Genomic DNA, 23,379 nt, shown 5'->3' with positions numbered 1-23,379 from the left:
TTTCCACAAGATCAGCAACACCAGAGTACACTGGCCCTGAGAAATCAGGTCTCAGTCATCTGCCAAATATGAACTGCCTCAGTGGACCCCCACAATTCTTGGTAAACAGAGGAACAGAGAGCTTATACTTACAACTCTCCCCCCAAAACCCTCTGTGCCCATTTCTATGGTATGGAACTATGGGGTCTCAACAGAGCAGATGAATAGATCCCAGTTTCTTTTCATGGAAATTTTAGGCCTTGTCTTTAGGCCACTGAGGTGGTTATTTCCCAGCCTAACAAAAATAATTTAGTTTTTCATCTTGACTATCAACCAGTCTAGATATTGGGTTTTTCGTTTGTTTGTTTGAGATGGAGTCTCGCCCTGTCACCCAGGCTAGAGTGCAGTGGCACAATCTCAGCTCACACAACCTCCACCTCCCGAGTTCAAGCAATTCTCCTGTCTCAGCCTCGCAAGTATCTGGGACTACAGGCACACACCACCATGCCCAGCTAATTTTTGTATTTGCAGTAGAGATGGGGTTTCATCATGTTGGTCATGCTGGTCTAGAACTCCTGACCTCAGGTGATCCACCTGCCTTGGCCTCCCAAAGTGCTCGGATTACAGGCATGAGCCACCACGCCTGCCCCACTCTGGATTTAAGGACAGTTCTTCCTTCAGTCAGCAGCCAAAGAGTCCTGATTCCTGATTCTAATTAAGAAGTTTAACTTTATGCTATTTCTGATGGAAGGCTGGCTGAAAGAAGGGAGACTCAAAAACAGATGAAGGCAAAATACTCTGTACTGAATTTTCAAGGTAATTTTAAATTCTATGTTTAATCAAGATGGCACAAATTCTTAATTGCCTCATAAATACTATTAATAAATTGAAAGTTTTGCCCTAGGCTTTTATTAAAGTCAATCATATAGAAAAAGTTTCTCCTATGTCTTGAAATGTATTATTAAAGACATCATCCCCAATAATATTCCCTATTCTCTGTTTAGGAACCCCAATTGTTTTCGAATTCAAGAATTCAGAGAAATCTGCTTCTCACAGAAGAGTAGAATGGATAATGGGCACCACATCCTGAAGTATATTTTAACAAAAATTCATGTAAGACGGTTCAAAATTTCATTAACTACTTTATATAAAAAGAAATGCCTGGGAGACTTCTGTTTCTAGCAGAGTGGCAGACTGATGCCTTGAACAACCCTCTTATTACAAAACTGAATACTCCACATGAAAACAAATCTTTTCAAATACGTTGTTAAGCTATGAAGAGAATAATGAAATTTCTAAGAAACCAAAAATCTAAATGAAAATAGAAGTCCAGACAGGCACTGAAAACCTAAAAAAAAAAAAAAGAAAAACAAAACAAAACAAAACTTGAATTGTCTTCAAGCATGTGGAACAGCAGGAACTCTTTAAGCTGCTGCTGCTGGTGGAGGCCAAGCCACTGTGCTCCCAGAACACGACACAGAAGCCTCCACACTGAGGCAGAGCACAGGTACCCTGGAGTCTCCACCCCACCCAGGGATCCTCCAGCAGAAGTGTGTGTGCCCCTGCATACCCGCAAGTCCCATATCCAGACCTAGCGTTCAGGGCCGTGGGATAACGGTCAAAAATAGGAAATCATTTTACTCATCAGTAGATAAATGGTGACACAGTCATATAATGGAACTCAACAATGACAATAAATCAATGTCTGCCATAGACAAGAACATGGATGTGTCCTGTAATACTGAACCAAAGAAGCCAGGCTAAATAGAATGTGTTGTATTTTATAAAAGTCAAAACCAGGCAGAACAAATCTACGTCAGGAACTGGGAAAGTAGCTATTTTGTGGGTTGGGGTGGCAGTGCCTGGGAGAGGCCACAGGGCGAGGCTACTGCTTGGTCCAGGGTGTGGCAGCCTGGTGTGCTACAGTTCATCTAGCTGCACACCTGCGATTTGGGCATTCTTCTGTATGTACATTAACATTTCAATAAAAAGCTTATTAAAACATTAAAACTTTCAGAAAAATCCACATTGCTTCAATAGAAATTAGCACATTGATGCTTTAAAAATACATGTATATGGTGGGGGAAAAAGTGGTTCAAAAGAGTACCCAGTGAAAAGTTTAAGAGGGAGGGACACCAGCAAGGGGCCAATCAATAGCCCCTTGCGTCCGTCCTCTGACAAAGACAGCCAAAGCAGCAAACAACTATATTTTGATGAAGGTTCTAAAGGAGAGCCCCAGAGTGCATCAAGGAGTAGCAGAAATCTGGTAGAGCACAGAAAACCAGGACGGTCACATAAAGGAGAGAAGGAAACATCTGTCCCCTACCACCCATCCCCAGAGGGATCAGCCTGAAGCAGAGGAGATGTCTCCCTGCGGCGATAAGGAAGCAAAAGGGGCCCAGCAGCCCCAGCACTCCCCTCAGAGAAGGAACTGACGTTGCGCCCCACCCCCATGGACCAGCTGCTGCTGCAACGTGACCTCCTGGACCCGGAACCACTTCGGGAGCATGTCCCGCCCAGGGTGAGCAGCCACCGCACCCTTCTACCATCCTCAGGGTTTGTTGCTCTGTATCACCCCCGCCTAGTGGCCCACCACCCCTGAGCTGCTGTTACACTGTCTTAGGCCATTTAGTATGGCTGTAACAGAATACCTGAGACTCGGGAACTTATTTTATAAAAAAGGTTTATTTGGCTCACCCTGCTTGTGTCTGAAAAGTCTGAGATAGGGCAGCACATCTGGTGAGGGTCTTGTGCTGCTTCATCTCATGGGGAAAGTGGAAGGGGAAACAGGTGTATGCAAAGGGCTCACATGGCAAGAGAGGAAACACGAGAGTCTAGGAAGCTGAACTCACTCTGATAATCCACCCCCGGTAACTAATCCAGTCCCATGAAAAGGCCTAACCTATTCATAAAGGATCTGCCCCAGTGACCCAAATACCTCCCACTAGGCCCCACCTCCCACACCACCACATTTGGAATCAAATTTGAACATGAGTGCTGGTGGGAACAAACGAAGTCCACATCACAGCATACACCCTACCCTGTGGGGCCAGGCTGCTGTGCCCCTCCCCTCCCAGCTGCAATTGCGCCCTGCCCCTTGGGCCCTGAGCTGACTTGGTGCCCTGCTTTCCAGGGAATCAGTGCCTTGGCTACCCAGAGCAGACAACCTCTCATTGCATGAGAGCTGAAGCACTGCCCCGCTTCACAGGGAATCAGTCTTGGCTGAGCTGAGCAGCCACACCTGACAGGGATGAGACAACATGGCACCCCCACATCCCAGGAAAATAGCATTGGCTGAACTGGGGTACCTTGCCTTTCAGGACAAACAACTGTGGAACCCTGCTTTCTTGAAACTGGACTATCCCTGGAGAATCTGAGTTGCCCAGGCACCTGCCTCTCCAGGGAGAGAAGTAGTTGTTGCGCTGGTCCCTGCCCCCGAGGGCCCAAGCCACAGCAGTGCTCCACCATTCTGGGGTCCTTGCTGGTGCTGTACTTGGCCTCATGGAGACTGGGATGCTGCTGTGTTCCACCACTCCAGGGTCCAGAGTCACTACCACGTAACTCCCATGTCCAGAGTCACTCCCATCCCCTGGGAGTTTACTTCTTAAACTCCTCCCAAAAATAGAGCGAGAGGAAATAATTCCAAACACATTTCACCAGGCCAGTGTCACCTTAATACCTAAGCCAAACCAAAACACACACATACACACACAAGAAAAACTACAAGTCAACTTCTCCAATAAATTAAACACTGATGCAAAAATCCTAAAAAAATTTTAGCAAATAGAATTCAACAACACATCAAAAAGATTATACATAATGATTAAGTGGGATTTTTCCCTGGTGTGCAAGCCTGGTTTAACATATGCAAATCAATGTGATATATCACATTAACAAAATAAAATGTAAAACCACATGGTCACCTCAATTGATGCAGAAAAAGCATTTAACAAAGTTTAGCAACATTTCTTCATAAAACCTCTTAATAGTTTATGTATAGAAGGAAAGTTTCTCAACATAATAAAGATCATTTATGAAAAACCCACAGTCTAATCATAGTTAGTGGGGAACAACTGAAAGCTTTTCCACTAAGATTGAGTACAAGATAGAGATGCCCAGTCTTGTCACTTGTATTCAACATAGTACTAGCAAGAGCAATCAGATGAGGAAAAAAAAAAGGCAACTAAATTAAAGAAGTAAAATTATCTCTATTTGCAGATGACAAGATCCTTTATCTAAAAAACCCCAAGGATTCCACAAAAAAACTGTGAGAACTACTAAATTGATTCAGTTAAGCTGCAAGGTATAAACTCAACATATAAAAATCAGTCGCATTTCTATATACAAATAACCTAGCTGACAAAGAAATCAAGAAAATAATCTCATTTACAACAGCATCAAAGAAAAACAAAAACTTAGGAATAAATTTAACCAAGAAGGTGAAAGATGTGTACACTTGAAAACCATAAAACATTGATGAAAGAAATTTAGACATGAACAAATGGAAAGATATCCTATGTTCATGGTCAGAAGAACTAATATTGTTAAAATGTTCACACTGCCCAAAGCAAATATACAGATTTAAAACAATTCTCATCAAAGTTCTGATGGCATTCTTCACAGAACAGAAAAAAAACAATTCTGGCCGGACGTGGTGGTTCACACCTGTAATCCCAGCACTTTGGGAGGCCGAGGCAGGTGAATCATGATGTCAGGAGTTGGAGACCAGCCTGGCCAACATAGTGAAACCCTGTCTCTACTAAAACCACAAAAATTAGCCAGACATGGTGGCACGTGCCTGTAGTCTCAGCTACCTGGGGGATGGAGGCAGGAGAATTGCTTGAATCCAGGAGGTGGAGGTTGCAGTGAGCCAAGATCGTGCCACTGCACTCCAGCTTGGGTGACAGAGTGAGACTTCATCTCAAAAAAAACAGAAAAAACAATCCTGAAACTCATATGGAACCACAACAAACCCCAAACAGCCAACAGATTACTGTTAGAGAAAAAGTTGGAGACATCACATCTCCTGATTTAAAATTGTATTACAAAACTATAGTAATCAAAACAGTATGGTACTGGCATAAAAACAAACAAACAAAAAATAGACCAATGGAACAGAACAGAAACCTTTGAAATAAAGGTCATATACTGCCAACTAATTTTTGACAAGGGCAAACAAGACAACACAATGGAAAAAAGATATTCTCTTCAATAATAGTGCTGGGAAAACTGGATTTTCACATGCTAAAGAATAAAATTGGACCCTGATCATACACCACACACAAAACTTAACTCAAGACAGATGCAAGACCTAAAGAAGACCTGAAACCATAAAACTCCTAGAAGAGAACATAGGGGGAAAGCCTCTTGATATTGGCCTTAGCAATAATTTTTTGGATATTGCACCAGAAGCCAGGCTAACGCAAATATAAACAAGGAGGACTGCATCAAACTAAAAAGCTTCTGCACAGCGAAAGAAACAACCAATAAAATGAAAAGGGAACCTACAGACTGGAAGAAATATTTGCAAATCACATATCTGATAAAGTGTTAATATCCAAAAATCAGTAAAGAACTCTTACAACTTAAGAGCAGAAAAACAACCCAGTTGAAAAATGGGCCAAATAGGAAATGACCAATAGTAAATGGGGGAGACATACATTAAAATAATACAAAGTAGCAGACATGCAGGATGAAAAACTTAAAGATCTAATGTACAACATGAGGGCTGTAGTTAATAAAAATGTGTTGTCTTTGGGATTTTTGTTAAATAAGATTTTAGCTGTTCCTGTCAAACACAAAAAAATGAAACTATGTGAAATGGTAGATACATTAATTTGCTTCACTGTCGTAACCAGTTTACTATATGTATCCTTTAAGATCATGTGGTCAACCTCAAATATATAAAATAAATTTTATTTTAAAAAAGAAAAGTTTGTCTTCAATCCAGAAAGAACCACTATTACCATTTTTTGGTGTTCCGTTACAAAATATTCCGTGAATATACAACTGTTCAATCAAATTTAACATTAGACTGTATACTTGAACATTCAAAGCATGTAAGAAATTATAGAAAAGTGTCTGTGTGACTCCCTGTCTGCAGGGCACAGACTGCATCTCCACGAACACACACGCGACCGGTACCTTACACAGAGAGTCCTTGTTCGGCTTTAGTCTGACGCCATGGTTAAGCCCGAGTTGGCTGGTGGTCCACATTCCTGACCAGGTGTCTTTCTCACCCACTGGGTTTCAACAAAGATGCTACTGGGTTATAGAAGGCTGGGATGGAAACAGGATACCAAGTTTGCATGAAAACAAGGTCTGAAAAGAGAGGTAATTTACTTTAACGTTTTCAAAAGGAGATTCATATCCATATTGTGAAGAAACAAAGAACAAAACTTTCACTCCAAACTTCTCTGCCTGGCTGCAAAGTATTTGAAGGGAAAGCTCGCTAAGGAAACTATTCTCATAGATCACAGAACTGTTACTGGGTGTGGCCAGGAGACTGCAGACACAAGGCGAATGGGCACACTGCATAAGACTGGGAGATCTAAGGCTGGAGCTGATCAACTCTCTAGAGACCTGACTCCAGCCTCTCGTCACACTGGCTAGAAGTCAAGCATGAATGGTAACACCCTGCCCTGAACACTACTCAGGACACTCACCACTCATCAGCAGCTTATCCTGAAAGCTGGCCCGGAAAGCTCCTTCTGGAGCTCGGAGCGCTTTCTTGATTTGCCCCCTTATCCCACTGACAGTTCGAATCACAGCACCTTCAAATTTGGCTACTTCCAAGGCAGAATTAAACATTCCCTACAGGTATAGCAAGATAAAAACACACACAAAATCATATACTTTATGCTTTACTTCTTCCCTCAAACATATATCCTTGGTTAAAGAAAAAAAACAACTCACTGAAGGGTGATACAATAATCAAAATGTATTTGCCCCTGAAAGTGGAATTACTACCTCAAAAATACAACCCTTTCATTTCCCCCAAAATAATCATGTGGGTTCATGGGCATGCTCATCACCGCTGTCTGTGTGGAAGAGAAGATCGAAGAGGGATTTACTGGACTGAACTGGCCTAGGCAGCCTTTGCTGGCGTCTTTCAGACTGGACTGCAGCTCAGATCCTTTTACTCAGGTGCATACACTTAGAACATGAAAACAGTAAGATAAACGCCAGTGGTATTATTACCTTATATTGCAAGAACAATTTTATGATCTTCCTAACTCTGTGTTTCTAATGGAAACATCCCCACTAATGAAATTGTCAATAAATGCTGCTCAAACCACCCTCCCCAAATACTGAAAAACAGTACATCTGTTTCTCTGTACCCTTGCCAAGTTGTCTGCAAATGCTTTGTCTATTTTTCTACTGAATGGTTAGACAAACTTGTGATTTTTTCCCTTTCTTAACACAAATTTAAAAAGTAGGAAACAAAAGCCAGTGGATAAAATGATATATTTTCATTATGAGTTCTGTGGCAGTCTCACATGGAAGTCATGAGTAACAGCTTCAATTCCTAAATAGCTGTTTACTTTTAAAAAAAAATAGCTTTTTTGAGCATATTTAAGTAACATAGAATATAAAGGAGCAAACAAACAAAATATGAAGTTTATAAAAGATTTCAAATACTTTTCTAAAAACTTGAGGCCCATATTTTAGAAGTATTTCATTCCTTTTCTCAAACAATATGGACATTTATAAATATGAGAATATATAGATATACAGACCTTAATAAATGAAGTGTTCTTGAAAATTTTATATGGAAAACCAGTTAGCTTTACTTTCTTCACAATTTTTTATGGATTTATCCAGATCAAGGACAACTCCTGTGGCAGCTATCCGAAAATCAGGATAATGGAAACCCCAAAATTTGAAAATAGTAATAATATCAGCTAGAGAAAAACTTCAATTCTATGTGACACAATACATTACCAAAGTGAATTTTACTTACAATTAGCTAAGAAAAATAAGGGAGACCATTTGAACTGGCAACCCAGTGGTTTGACAAAAGCAATCCAAAACTTTAAAATTGGTAAGCCAAGCTAACAAGGGTGACTTGAGGCTGAGCGCAGGTAATCCCAGCACTTTGGGAGTCTGAGACGGGTGGATCACTTGAGGTCAGGAGTTCGAAACCAGTCTGGCCAACATAGTGAAACCCCATCTCTACTAAAAATACAAACATTAGCTGGGTGTGGTGGTGCAACCTGTAATTCCAGCTACTCAGGAGGCTGAGGCAGGACAGTCACTTGAACCCAGGAGGCGGAGGTTGTGGTGAGCCAAGATAGCACCATTGCACTCCAGCCTGGACAACAGAGTGAGACTCTGACTCAAAAAAAGGTAGTGGGGGGGCAACTTGAGTACTCTCCCGAGAGTGATTTCAGAGGAACGTAATTCACTATAATGATCTATTTAGAATGAAATGGAAAATAAAAATACAGTTGCAATGTTTAGGAAATCAAAATTTGGACCTCCAGGGCAGGTTCCATCTGCTCATTATTCTGCTTTCTTCTCTGTTAAATGGGACCGATAAACCCTGCCCTGCCTGACTGGTCAAATGAAAATGGTGTGAACAGACTGCTACCCCAGCACGGCTGCAGGGAGTCTCGTGTCTGGCTGGTCTCTGATGGCTCTTCACAACCTCATGTAGTGCTTATCACATGGTGAACACTGTTTTAAGTACTTGCTTAGATAAATAAATCCAAAAGATGCACAAAAGTAGAATATGTCTTCAGGACCATTATAATTCTTCCACCTCACCTCCTCTACTCCCACACCCTACTGAAAAGGATGTAGGAAGATTAAAAGCAAATGGAAATTTACTTTATAATACTAAAAATGAATAATTTTCAACTTAAAGTCTCATGTACATAATAACCCACATTCAGGATATATTTCTCAAACCAATCTGTAAAAGAAATCATCCAAGATAGTTACCATTATGCCACTGACAGACTGTATTGCCAAGAAACCAGTTCCCTGTGGAGTGATAGGGCCTTATAGGAAAAGGAAAAAAAGAAATATAGCAAACCACAAATTTTAGATTCCAGTTTTAAATATTGGATATGGATATTTACATTTGGATATAGATTTACATATATACTCCAAACCACCTCCCCGCTCCCAGAAAAGAGAAAAATCTTAGGAGTGAAATTTTATGACAGGAAAAGCACAAAGCTGTAATGATGCAGCCTGTAAGGTGTAATCTTGGCAATAGGCAAGTTATTGTCATCATATTTTTCCCCAAAAGGCTGCTCCGCAATGCATGTGCTGTGGGGTATACTTTAGAAGCCTTTGTCTTCCATTGTGGTCTTCGATACAATAGAGCGGGATGGTCTGAAACCTCCTCCACCCTACAGAAAATATGACTGGATCTCGGGACTTGAGGATTTTCTTATACCAGCGATGTTTCTTCAGACGCATCTGAGGGGACGAGAGGGTAAGATGATTGATGGAGGGAAAATCCACAGAGCCTCAGGCACCAAATACCCAGCAAAGGGACCCACCTGCACGTATCCAACATTTCCCTCACTGTTGCCCAAGCCACCCAGGATAATGGGGTAATGGGGGTCAAAGTTCTGCACAAATTCACAGGGAACATTTTCAATCTCAACGCGGACGTACATCCCAGGTCGAAAACCCTCATACTGAACTCTGGCTTCATCATCTTGATCTTCAAATTCTGCGCGATTCAGCTACACATGACAGGAAAAAAAAAACAAACCCATATGCCGTTATCTGTAATAAACATAAGAGTAACATGAACAAAGGAGTAATTTCTAAGTAAAGGAACTGTGGACTGAATTATGTAGGCTTTATCCTATTAAAAATACACATTTGGCAGGGCACGGTGGCCCACGCCTGTAATCCCAGCACTTTGGGAGGCTGAGGCCGGCAGATCATATGAGGTTAGGAGTTTGAGACCAACCTGACCAACGTGGTGAAACCCTGTCTCTAATAAAAATACAAAAATTAGCTGGGCATGGTGGTGCATGCCTGTAGTCCCAGCTACTCAGGAGGCAGAGGTGAGAGAATCGTCTGAACCCGGGAAATGGAGGTTGCAGTGAGTTGAGGTCATGCCATTGCACTCCAGCCTGGGTGACAGAGTGAGATTCCGTCTCAAAACAAAACAAACAAAACCACACATTTTACCTCTGCAGTCTGCTCAGAATATGTCCTGTTTTCTTCTCTGCTGCTCCAAGGGACAGCAAATGTAGATAACTCTGTGGAGCCCTGCGTGCCTGAACACTGGAAATGTCCCCAGTCCACACCTTCTTTCCTTCCTCTCCAAACAATTCTTTCACACTTTTCCCGTCTTCAAACACCCAACACCAACCTCACCTTCACTCAGCTGATGGCTGTTTCCTGATTCACTCCAAAACCAAAAGAACCTCCCTGGTCAACCCTCTACCAGGGTTTCCTCCCATATCCAGCCTTATTAGAGCTCCAACCTGGCCCGTAGGGGAGCTATGTGTGGCTATTTAAATTAAAATTAATTACAATTAGGTAATATTTAAAATGCAGTTCCTCAATCACACTAGCCACACTGGAAGTGGTCCATATCAACCTGCGGCCAGGGTTACAATACTGGGAAGAATACACGTGCATCTCCATGATCACAGAAAGTTCTACGGGCAGCTCAGGCACAGATGATTTGTCCAGGCCTCTACTCAGGGCCACACATCACTGGCTCACTAGACACCATCCACTCTTCCTGGACTTTATTCCAACAGCTCTTCCCTCTGTTCCCTCTCTTATCTCAAAACCTTTTGATTCCACTTCTTCCACCACCAACTGCTCCATTTTTCTGCTTCTCTCTGCAGCAAAACCCCTCAAAAGTTTTCTGCAATCGCAGCCTCCAATTCCTCTGTTCCCATTCTCCTACATCCATGAAAATTGGTGCTTGCTAAGATTGCTGAAGGCTTCCACACCCCTGCTCCAGTGGTCAACTCTGCCTTCACCGCAGTTAACATGGCAGCAGGGTCTGAACAGCACGTCATCTCCGTGTACAGCTGGCCTCCCGCATGTGTGCATGCTTACACTGCTTCTCCCTCCCGGGCACTGCTCAGGCCTCACGACCACAGTCGCCCCATCTTGCCCACACCAGTGCTGCTCCTCCAACTCACTCTACCCTCACTCCCCGGCCACCTCACAGCTTTAAGTAGCATCTACATATTGAGGGCTGTACATCTAAGTCCCTGGCCAGACCTCTCTCTCTAGACCTGACACTCCGCTTGTCTGCATGACACTCAGCCGACTCAAACATCATCTTCCCAAAGCTGCATCTGCAGAGGGTTTCCTGTCTAACTTACAACAACCCATCCTTCCAGGAACTTCCAGTCACCATCCTCATTTCCTCTTACACACCCCACATTCAGTCCACCAGGAAATCCTACTGACCCAGCTTCTAAATAAAGTCTATCCGGGTTTGACTCTGTCTCATTTCCACTGCCAGCTCTCTGGTTTGTGCCACCCGACTGATCTCTTGGCAGAGTGATCCGATTACCTGAATGTCTCTCCTCTGCTCAAAACCCTCCAAGGACTCCCATTTCAGAGTGAAACATTCAGTCTTCTCCAATGGCCCACAAGGCTCTAGGTAATTTTAAATTGTAAATGGTGTGAAGCAAAAACTTCAGAGTTAACCTAGTCATGCCTGTCAAAGGTCAACACAGACTTGCAACCACTAAGCTAATGTCTAATGAGGAGATAGTTCTTTGACTAAATGAAGACCTAAGATGAAACTGTTTCACAAATCATATACCTAATCTGTTCCAGCTTACACAGGCACTCCTGGCCTCACTAACGAGGCGCAACTCAGATGCTCACCATCAACTGTACACACTTTTCTGTGTCTGTCTCCTTCAGAGTGAGATCACCGCCTCCAGCAACCTGCTCAGCACCCCCAGGCAGGAGGGCCACACCATATCCCTTTATCTCTGCATCAGACCTTACACTCCACATGTCCTTGTGAACTCTGACCAGGATGAGTTTTCAGAACACTCTTCCTGGGAGCTCTGGTGTGTCCATAAGCCACACGGGCCACTGATCACCTATCATTCAAATCAGGGAGCAGCGATCGGAATAGGCAGCCAATGCTTGCACTGAAATGAACACACTGTCTCAGATCACTACATTGTAAAAGTCTCAAAAGTAGAGACCATGCCTCAGTCATTTCTGTTTCCTAATTCTTGTTAGAAAATAGGTATGAATCTTTTTCTGGTGACCTTCTGACTGCAGAAACAATGAGCTCACTGCATGAATAAACACACTCACATGCATCTCTACCCAGGAGTCCAAATGAAAGGCACAGAAGCAGGATAGGAAGCAGGGACCCAAACAAAATCAGGGATTCCTGTGCTATGATAGTCTTGACAAGGGGCTGAGAGGAACTGAGGCTTCTCACCTGTGCTTGTTTCTGCATTTCTCCTTTAAGATCATCAAAATACGTGCTTTTTGCTTCATCATAGTCTGCATCAAACATCTCCTTCAATTTACTCTTCTTATCCAAATGCTTTTTCGTGGCACTTTCCACTTTGTTGGGGTCAATTTCTTCCTTAACTTCTTTCTCTACATCTTCATTCTTAAATTTCCAGAAGAAAAGTTTTGTGTACAGTTATGAAGGTCTTTTCTTTAAACATTAGACTTTTTAAAGTTCTATTTAAACAAAAATCTTAGCAAAAATCTGTTATCATTGTCAATAAAACAAAACATAACACGACCTTTGTCTCTGAATAACATGGTACTGCTACAGGGAATGGTTACATCTGCATTACAATTAGCTGCCATTCCTTAAGCTGGCTGGGAACACAAACTAGAATAAAAATAACAGATGTGTCCCTCACTGAGATGCTCCCAGACCCTGTTCTAAAGAAATATTAGGGAGAACAGGGACTTCGTTCTTTTAAATGACACTTACATTTAAGAGGAGGAGAATGATGGCAACAGTGGAATGTAAGCCCGAGGAGCTAAGACTTCTGTGAATGAAAATTCACAGCAGACTTGGCAAATGACTATGGCAAGAAGCGGTAGTAATTGTCATCCAAAACTTAACAAGTAAACAAGGAAGCTTCTCTCTGGCCCCCATATCCCCACCACCCTTTAGTAAGAAATCTATCCATCCAGTCTGCAATCTTCACACATCACAAGTAAGATTTGCATTTCTCAATGTGGGCCTCTCTCAGAACACAATGACCAAGAACAGCCAGCCACAATAAAGTCACACCTGAGTATCGGGGTCTGATTTTCCCTTGTGCACGTCCCCTGTTTCCAAGTCTTCAAAACCACCATAGAACTCCTCTGGGAAAAGCACACCCAAAGGCTGCTCTGTGAGCCAGGCATGCATGTGCTGCTGGCCTCACCCACCACAGGCCCACAGTGTGCTCCGCGTTCCAAGCCTCATTCACATCATTCCCGTCACTACACACACAGACACAGGCAAAACTTTGCTCTAGGGAATGCTTCGTAAAACAGTTAGTATTTCATCATCTGTTTAGGTAAGCTAAATGGACCCAATCCACATTCATGTCAAACTTCATGTCAAAATCAGTTTCAATTTTTCCAGTATAGATAATGGACACTCTTTTTCTTTTTTTTTTTTTTGAAACAGAGTCTCACTCTGTCACTCAGGCTGGAGTGCAGCGGCGCGATCTTGGCTCACTGCAACCTCCGCATCCCAGGTTCAAGTAATTCTCCCTCAGCCTCCCGAGTAGCTGGGATTATAGGCGCCCACCACCAGGCCTGGCTAATTTTTGTATTTTTAGTAGAGATGGGATTTCACCATATTGGCCAGGCTGGTCTTGAACTCCTGACCTCATGATCCTCCTGTTGCAGTCTCCCAAAGCTCTGGGATTACAGGCATGAGCCAATACATCCAGCCAATGGACACTCTTTATGAGAGACATAGAGGTCTATCTATGTCCCCCAAACGAATAGTTCAAAGAGTGAATAGAAAAGCCCCACGCTGATACCAGCACATGTTAAAAGGAGTCTCAATATAAGTTCAACACAACACTATCATGTAACACACCTAGGGAAATCTTAGATTATATAAAACATAGCATTTAGATTAAGAGTAGAGCACCAAACCCATGGGAAGAGCTTATTCACTCATTCATTCCTTCATTTGTTTTTGCAGCTCTGGGCTCAATTATAGGTCCCATTTTTTTTTTTTTTTTTTTTTTTTTTTGAGACGGAGTCTCGCTCTGTCGCCCAGGCTGGAGTGCAGTGGCGCGATCTCGGCTCATTGCAAGCTCCGCCTCCCGGGTTCACGCCATTCTCCTGCCTCAGCCTCCTGAGTAGCTGGGACTACAGGCGCCCACAACCGCGCCCGGCTAATTTTTTGTATTTTTAGTAGAGACGGGGTTTCACCGTGGTCTCGATCTCCTGACCTTGTGATCCGCCCGCCTCGGCCTCCCAAAGTGCTGGGATTACAGGCGTGAGCCACCGCGCCCGGCAGGTCCCATTTTTAAAAGAAATAGATAAGTAAGGCTGGGTGCAGTGGCCCACGCCTATAAACTCAGCACTTTGGGAGCCCGGGAGACAGAGGTTGCAGTGAGCCATAATTGCGTCACTGAACTCTAGCCTGGGTGACAGAGTGAGACCCTGTGTCAAAAAAAAAAAAAAAAAAAAAAGGAAAAGAAAAAAGAATGAAAGAAATAGACAAGTTAAAACTCATTTGGGAGAGCAACTTTTTTTTTTAGTTGTAATATTCTGTATTCTCTTCAAGATACAAGTTTTTAAAATTTTAAATCACACAAATAATTGCTGGTATCAAATTCCAGTTATCTAAAAATCAATCAACCAACCACCAAACAAATGCATCAGGGAAGTGTGTTTTGCCCACAGGCAGGCAGTTAATACCCTTTCCAGATGTTAGACCAATGGTTTCCAATAGAACTTTTGTGCTGATGGAAATGCTATATATCTGCTTTGCCCAACTCCATAGCAAATTACAATATTTCAAGTGGCTATTAAGCATTTGAAATGTGGCTAGCAAGACTGAAGATTAAATTTTAAATTAAAATTTAAAATTTTATGTTATTTTAAATAGGTTTAAATTTACTTACAGGTGGCTAATGCCCACCATATTAGATGGCACAGTTCTAGGTCATTGTAAGAATTTTGGGTTTACTTGAGAGAGATGAGAAGTTGAGGAGGATTTTGAGCAAGGCAGTGGAATGATCTGACTTACTTTTCTTATTTTAAGAGATGGTAGTGTTTTTGCTCTGTTGCCCAGGTTGGAGGGCAGTGGCTATCATAGTGCATTACAGCCTTAACCTCCTGGGCTCAAGCAACCCTTCTGCCTCAGCCTGGAAGAGCAACATTTAGAAGGCTATTAAAACATTTTCACATAAGGACCAAAGAACCAGGTAGAAGTTATAATAGATAGGAAGCTCCTATTTGTAATAAAAGCAAAAAAGGATAAAACAGGAATAAACCTAACAAGAAATGCACTGGAAATTTATTTTTTAAAAAAGAAGAAAAGCTTTAATATGCCACCAAAGGACAAAAGAAATAGCATCACCACCAACACTCGTAAGTGTTCTCCACACCAGGCACTGCATTAAGTACTTTCCTTGCCTTAACCACATTCTTCAACCCAAGGAAGTAGGTGTTGTAAATATCATCTACTGAATGATGATATGTCCTCATTTGAAAAGAAAGACTTGACATCACAAATATGCCAATTCTCCCTTTAGCACAGTTACAACCCAAAACCACCACTAAGGATTTCTGGTCTAGAGAAGACAACACATTATTTCCTCTTGACTAAGAAGTGTAACCTAAACTCTAGAAATAATAGACAGGAGATGACCAATGGAGAATTCCTAAAGGTGGAAAGAAAAAGGCTGCTGAGGGACTCTAGGACTAGGGAATGTATAGTGGCCAGGTGTCTCCCTGGATCCCATCCAGCAGGAAGGTGACCCAGACCCAGTGTTTCCCAACTCCCAACCTAGAATAGAAGGCAACCCAGGCAGGCTCAATCCCCCCAGATCAAAGGAGATCTTCCCCACAACAAGAAAACCAGCTCCACACACCAAGACAACCACTATTCCCCACCCACCTAGCTGCAGCAGGTGGCCCAGCCTGGGGCAGCTCCCCTGTTCCCTCAGGTGGGCATCAGCAGGGACTGGTGGGAGAGAACCCCAGTGATACCAGATATGCCAAACAGACCAAAATAACACCATGAAGGCTCTGAAATTAAATTGTCAATGGAATTACAGCCCACAATGTAGACCAGGACCTACAGACTAAACTTAAACAGGAGGACTGCCTGCAAAAATAAAAAATTTACATAGGCCTCCTAACAGAATAACCAAAATATGGCCTGTCATACCACTGAGAAAATCATAATTTTAATGTGAAAGGACAAGTGAAGACATCAACACTGAAATGAGTCAGATGTTGGAATCATCTGACTCATCACTTATAACAGCCAGTATAAAAATGCTTCAACAAGCAACTACAAATCCTATGGCAACAAACAAAGAACTGAAAACTTCAGCAAAGAAACTGAAGAAGAATCAAATGGAAATTACAGAAATATAAAATACAGTAACAGAAATTTGAAAAAATCTCTCTGGATGGCCTCTATTGAATAAAAGTGGAGATGACAGAGGAGAGAATGGGAGAAGCTGAAACCTGATCAACAGAATTCACCCAGTCTGAACAATAGAGAGAAAATAACCTGAAAACAAATGAACAGAGCTGCACGGACCTGTGAGACAATAACAAAAGACCCCGCATTTATGTTATCTGAGTCCTACAGGAGACCAGAGCTGTGAAAGCATGCAAATAATTGATTCCTGATGCTTCCCACATTTGGCGAAAGATATAAACTTACAGATTCAAGAAGCTGGGCAAACCTCAAAGTATACCAAAAGAAAGCAACACTGATTAAACTTTCAAAACTAAAAACAAAGACCAAAAGAGGCAGAATGCCTGTAGGGACACGCCAACTCAAATGCCATTGTATTTCTCCTCTAAAATCATGGAGGCCAGAAAGAAGTGGCACAACATTTTCAATTGCCAAAAAACAGACAGACAAACAAACAAAAACAAACAAACAAAAAAAAAAAAAAACTGTTGGCTACAAATTCTATATCCCATGAAACTACCCTTCAGAAATGAAGAGAGAAATAAAGACATTCTCAGAGGAAGAGAATACAGGAATATGTCACTGGTAAATTTAGAAATGTTAAAGAAAAGGGCTACAGAGATATGTTCTGTCATTTCTACAATACAAAATATTAAAACAAAAAAATCAAAATAAAAAAACGGCTACAAAATGTTCTTATGCAGAAGGGATGAACATGGGATCACGGGAGGGACCAGAAATGTGGATACATACACTAGCCAATTCACAGTTCTTAAAATCACATTTGATAACTGAAACAAAAACGATACCACCACCTGATACTCAAGCCAGTGATTTACAAAAGTAGAAAAGTAAAGAGGCCTAAATGGAAGGAAGGTTTCCACAGTTTGAAGTAGTAAATACTGGTACCAGTGGACTACTATATTACAATACGCATATTGTAACATCCAGAACAAACACTGTAAGACTATACAAAGAGATACATGCAACTACATTATACAGAAATAGATGAAGATGGAAGGAAAGAAAAAGGAAACAAAGAAAATAATAAAAACATCAGACTTAAGCAATTACATAACAATAAGCACCTTAAATGTAAATGGTCTAAATAAACCAAAAGATGGATTGATGGAGAGCCTAAAATAAACACATGGCCCAATTAGATACTGTTCATAAGAAACTTCAAATTCACTTAAGGACCTAAGTAGGTTGAAAGTAAAAGAATGGAGAAAGATATCTTATATAATCATTAATTTTTTAAGGAAGCAGGAATGAATATATTAATATCTCATGAAGTAGACTTCAAGCAAAATAATTTACCAGAGCTGGAGAGAGGGTCTTCGCTGAATTTTAAGATCTAAAATTTCCTATGCTGCCTTGACATCTTTGAGCCTTACAGGGCCCCAAAGGCCTAGCCATGGGTTTTCCTATTTCTGACAGACAGCTCCTACCCTGCCACCCAGCAGGAAAGGCTCCCCACCTGGCTAGTTCTTTTATCAGCCAGAGCAGCTGCACCTCAGCCTAAGAAGTTTCACTTCACCTGTCTGCCAGCCCATGAATTTATTCAAACAAGCCAATTGCATTCCCCCTCAGGAACCATTAGTCATTGTGCGCTCTTGTTACTACCAAGCCTGCCTGCCTCCTCAGACCCCAGCCCTCACTCCGCTACAGAGTACGGTGCCCATCTGACCCTGTGTGGCATTCAGTGTCCTCCTCTGAGCTGTGGGTATGTGTGACTAAAACACTGCTGTCAATCTCATCCATCCACACCAGGTGTTGTGTTCAGCCATCTCCTACACTTTAGGGCAGGGACCCCTCCTTCACCAATGGCGTGAAAAGGAAGTGACCATAACAACTGCTTAATGACAAAAGGATTAACCCACCAAGAAGACATCTACTTCAACATCCTCCTCTCAGCAACTGTTAAAACTAGGCAGAGGCCGGGCGCAGTGGGTCATGCCTGTAATCCCAGCACTCTGGGAGGCCAAGACAAAGGATCGCTTGAGGCCAGGAGTTCAAGCCTGGGCAACATAGCAAGGCTTCGTTTCTCCAAAGCATTTTAAATTTAGCCAGGTGTGGCGGCACACACCTGTAGTCCCAGCTACTCAGGAGGTTAAGCCAGGGGAACTGCTTGAGCCGAGGAGGTCAAGGCTTCAAAGAGCCATATTCATGCCACTACACTCTATCTAGCATAAGTGACAGAATGAAACTAGGCAGAAAAGGAGCAAAGATTTATAAGAGATCTGAACAGTCAACCAGCAAAATCTGACATCCGTACCACACTCCACTCCCCAACAGCAAAATACACACATTTTTAAGGACAACAGAACATCTACTAAGAAAAAGTACATTTGGGGCAGTAAAAGAAATCACAGCAAATCTAAAAGAATTCAAATCATAAGAATATGTTCTCAGAACATAATGTAATCAAGCTAGAAATCTATAACAGAAAGACAGGAAACTCTCTAAACACTTGATAATTAAAACAACATATTTATAACTAATGCATGGGCCAAAAAGAAGTGGTAAAGGAAATATGAATGAAAACACAACATTTGAACATTTGTGGGGTGCAGCTCAGCAGTGCTGAGAAGGAAATTTAAGCACTAAATGCTCACTTTAGAAATGATAAAAGATAAACCAATAATCTAAGAAATTTCAAAAGGAACAAAATAAACCCCAAAGAAGCAGAAGAACAGAAATAATAAAGGGCAGAAATCAATAAAATTGAAAACAAAAAACCAGAAAAAAAATCAATGGAAGAAAAAGCTGGTTATTTGAATAGAATCAACAAAACTAATAAATTTTATGACAAAGATAAAAACAGAGAAGACACAAACCAACAACATCACAAATAAAACAGGGGTTACCAAAAAGGCTCCCGCAGCCGTTAAAGAGTATTAGGCAGATACTCTAAACATCACCCTCAGACTACTCAAGCTGGTCTCTTCGAGAAGGCACTCAGTGCAACTTCCACTTCCCTAACGGGCCTTGAAATACCTTGAAAATAATAAACTACCAAAATTCAGGCAAGATGAAATAGATAACCTGAATCATCCTACACCATTAAAGAAACAAAATTTGTAATTAAGAGCTTCTGAATGAGAAATCTCCAGGCCCAGATGGTTTCACTGGAGAATTACACCAAATATTTAAGAATTCATACCAATTCCATGCAAACTCTTCCAGAAAACAGAATAAGGAACAGTTTGCAACTCATTTTATGAGGCTAGTATTATCCCGATGCCAAAACCAGATGAAGACAGAACACCACAAAAAGAAAACAAACAACAAAAAAAAAACCCCACGGACCAATATTCCTCATGAATGCAAAAAGTCCTCAACAAAATACTATCAAATGGAATCCAACAACACAAAAAAAGATTTGTATAAAAATTTTCACATGGCGATCTTTTCATAGTTCATAAGTGTGATGAGTGGGTATTCATGCATGTATGTGGGATATGCCACCCTTGACCCTTGTTACAACATTAGCACATTAACCATCTGACATGAAAAGAAAAAACAAAAAAACACACACATTTCCATATGTTGTATTTTTATTTTTATTTATGACCAAGTGAGAGTTATTCCAGGAATGCAAATCTGGTTCAGCATTCAAAAAATGAATCGGGCCAGATGCAGTGACTCCTGCCTATAAACCGAACACTGGGAGGCCGAAGTGGGAGGATAGCTTGAAGCCAGGAGTTGGAGACCAGCCTGCGCAACACAGTACGACCTGGCTCTACAAAACAAACAAACAACAACAACAACAAATTAGCCAGGTATGATGGCACACACTTGTAGTCCCAACTACTGGGAGGCTGAGGCAGGAGGATCACTGGAGCCTAGAAGGTCGAAGTTGCAGTGAGCCATGATCGCACCACTGCACTCCAGCCTGGGTGATGGAGGAAGACTGTGTCTCAAAAAATAAAATTGAAAAGATCAACGTAATTTATATCAAAAGAGTAAAGAGTGAAACCCATATCCAGATGACTGTAGCAACTGACACCAAAAGGCATTAGACAAAATTCTACACCCTATCATGATAGTAAACAGAAAGCAGTGAAAAGATTGGGAACAACATAGGAAGTCCACTCTCAGCACTCCTACTCCACATTGTACTAAAAGTCCAGTCACTGAATTAAGGCAGAAAATTTTAAAACAGAAAGAAGGCCAGGAGAGGTCGCTCACACCTGTAATCTCATCACTCTGGGAGGCTGAGGCAGGCAGATCACTGCAGCTCAGGAATTTGAGACCAGCCTGGGTAACATAGCAAGACCCCATCTCTATTCCCAATTTAATTAACAAAAAAAAAAAAAAAAAAAGAAGAAGAAGGAAAAGCCATACAGGTTGAAAAGAAAGAAATAACACTGTCCCTATGTTTTCTATGCAATTTTCTGTGCAGATGATCCCAGGCAATCTACAAAAACACAACAAAACGAAACCCTCCTACAACTAATAAGCGAGTTTAGCAGGATAAAAGACAAATGAAAATCAATCAAAATGAAATACTTAGGGCTAAATTTATCAAAACATATTTCCAACCAGTGTGCTGAAAATCATAATACTGACGAAAGAAATAAAAAAGCTAAAATAAATAAGTATACGGTGTTCATATATTTTAATACTCAAACTAGAAAAATATTCTCCGCCAAACTGATCTATAGGTTTAATGCAATTCCTATCAAAATCTCAGCTAAGTTGCTGTAGACATAAACAAGTTTATTCTAAAATTTATATGGAAAGTCACAAGCCCTGGGATAGCTTAACCAATTTTGAAAAAGAAGAATAAAGTAAGAGTAGACACTCTAACTCAACATTAACACTCACTATAAAGCTACAGGAACCTACACGGCAAGGGTGGTACTGGCCAAGGGATTGACACATGAAGTCAATGGAACACAAGATAACCCAGAAACAGATCCACACAAAGATCCTCAACTATTTTTTTACAAAAGTCAAAAACAATTCAATGGAACATATGGTGCTAGAAAAATTATACACCCACATGCAAAAATATAAACCTTGACCTAAGCCTTATCTCTCATAAAATCAAAATAGATCATGGGTGTAAAGAGAAAACAAAAAATACTACAAAACTTTTAGGGTCAGGTGCGGTGGCTCACGCCTGTAATCTCAGCACTTTGGGAGGCAGAGGTGGGCAGATCACAAGGTCAGGAGATCGAGACCATCCTGGCTAACACGGTGAAACCCCATCTCCACTAAAAATACAAAAAATTAGCCAGATGTGGTGGCACGCGCCTGTAGTCCCAGCTACTCAGGAGGCCAAGGCAGGAGAATCCCTTGAACCCAGGAGGCAGAGGTTGCAGTGGGCTGAGATGACGCCACTGTACTTCAGCCTGGGCAATAGAGCAAGACTCCATCTCAAAAAAAAAAAAAAAAAACTTTTAGAAAACAACATAGGAGAAAAGCTTCAGGATCAAAGAATAGGAAATAGTTCCTCCACTTGAAACAAATTTGATATTCCCTATAACAAACAAACAAAAACTAGTAAATTGGATTTCATCAAAAATAAAAACTTTTGCTCTGTGAAAGGCCCTGTTAAGAAAGTGAAAACTACAGACTAGGAGAAAATATCTGCAAATCACACATCTGACAATGGAGTTAAATATATAATGAACTCGCAGTACCCAACCCAACTCAATTTTTAAAAGTGCAAAAAAAAACCCAAAGACATCCCCAGATATTTTATATCTGTATATAAGATATAAAAATGCAAATAAACACATGAAAAAATGCTCACCATTATTAGTCATCAGGGAAGTTAAAACCTCAGTGAAATATCACATACCTATTAGAATAGCTAGAATAAACAACAGTGAGAACACCACACATTGGCAAGGATGTAAAGAAACTGGATCACTCACATAATTGCTAGTAGAAACATCAAATGGCCCAACTACTCTGGCAGTCTCCTATGAAACTGTGCAATTATCATATGACCCAGCAATTGCATTATTGGGCATTTATTTCCCAGAAAAGTGGGAAGTGCATATTTACACAAAAACTTGTATACAAGTGTGCATAGTAGCTCAATTCTAATAGTCAAAAATTGAAAATAGGCCAGGAGTTCAAGACCAGCCTGAGCAACACAGCAAGATCCTGTCTCTACAAAAAATATGAATATTAGCCAGGTGCAGTAGTCCATGCCTGTGGTACCAGATCCTTGGCGGGCTGATGTGGGAAGATCACTTAAGCCTAGGAGGTCGAGGCTGCAGAGAGCCAAGATCGCACCATTGCACCCCAGACTGGGCATCAGAGCAAGACCCTTTCTTTAAAAACACAGAACAAAACAAACTGAAAACAACCCAGCTTGATCTCAGATGAATGGTTAAACAAACCAGTACATCCATACAATGCAGCACTATTCAGCAATAAAAAGGAATGAACTATGGTACATACACTAACATGAGTGGATCTCCAGGAAATTTTTAAAAAGCCCCTCCCAAAAGGTTATAGACTGTATAATTCTGTTTATTTAACATTCTCGAGGATGACAAAATTGTAGAAACAGAAAACACATTATGGTTCATAAGGGAAGGAACTGGGGGCTGGGGAACAGCAGGGGCATGGGTGTGTTTATAAAACAGCAATACAAGCGATTCTTGTGATGGAACTGCTCTGTATCTTAACTGTTGGTAGACACACAAACCTACACATGTGATAAAAGAGCACGGAAGTACACACACACACACACACAAGTAAAAGTGGAAAAATCTACATAGCAGATTGTATCAATGTTGGCATCCAGGCTGTGACCTTGTACTACA

General features: G+C 41.4%; 1 non-coding gene and 1 pseudogene across 1 annotated transcript; one reads left to right on the top strand and one right to left on the bottom strand.

Moving 5' to 3' along the window:
- LOC105486709 (ribosome biogenesis protein BMS1 homolog) overlaps nucleotides 1-23,379 on the bottom strand; it is a 49,216-nt pseudogene that overhangs the window by 4,415 nt on the left and 21,422 nt on the right.
- Nucleotides 19,995-20,098, top strand: LOC139356460 (small nucleolar RNA U13). The gene has a single exon (XR_011608433.1). It is a non-coding gene; the product is annotated as a small nucleolar RNA U13 (small nucleolar RNA).

Source organism: Macaca nemestrina, chromosome 9 (assembly GCF_043159975.1).
Source record: "Macaca nemestrina isolate mMacNem1 chromosome 9, mMacNem.hap1, whole genome shotgun sequence".
Classification (NCBI taxonomy): domain Eukaryota; kingdom Metazoa; phylum Chordata; class Mammalia; order Primates; family Cercopithecidae; genus Macaca; species Macaca nemestrina.
The sequence above is the reverse complement of the archived record's forward strand: the minus strand, read 5'-3'. Positions and strand labels throughout refer to the sequence as shown.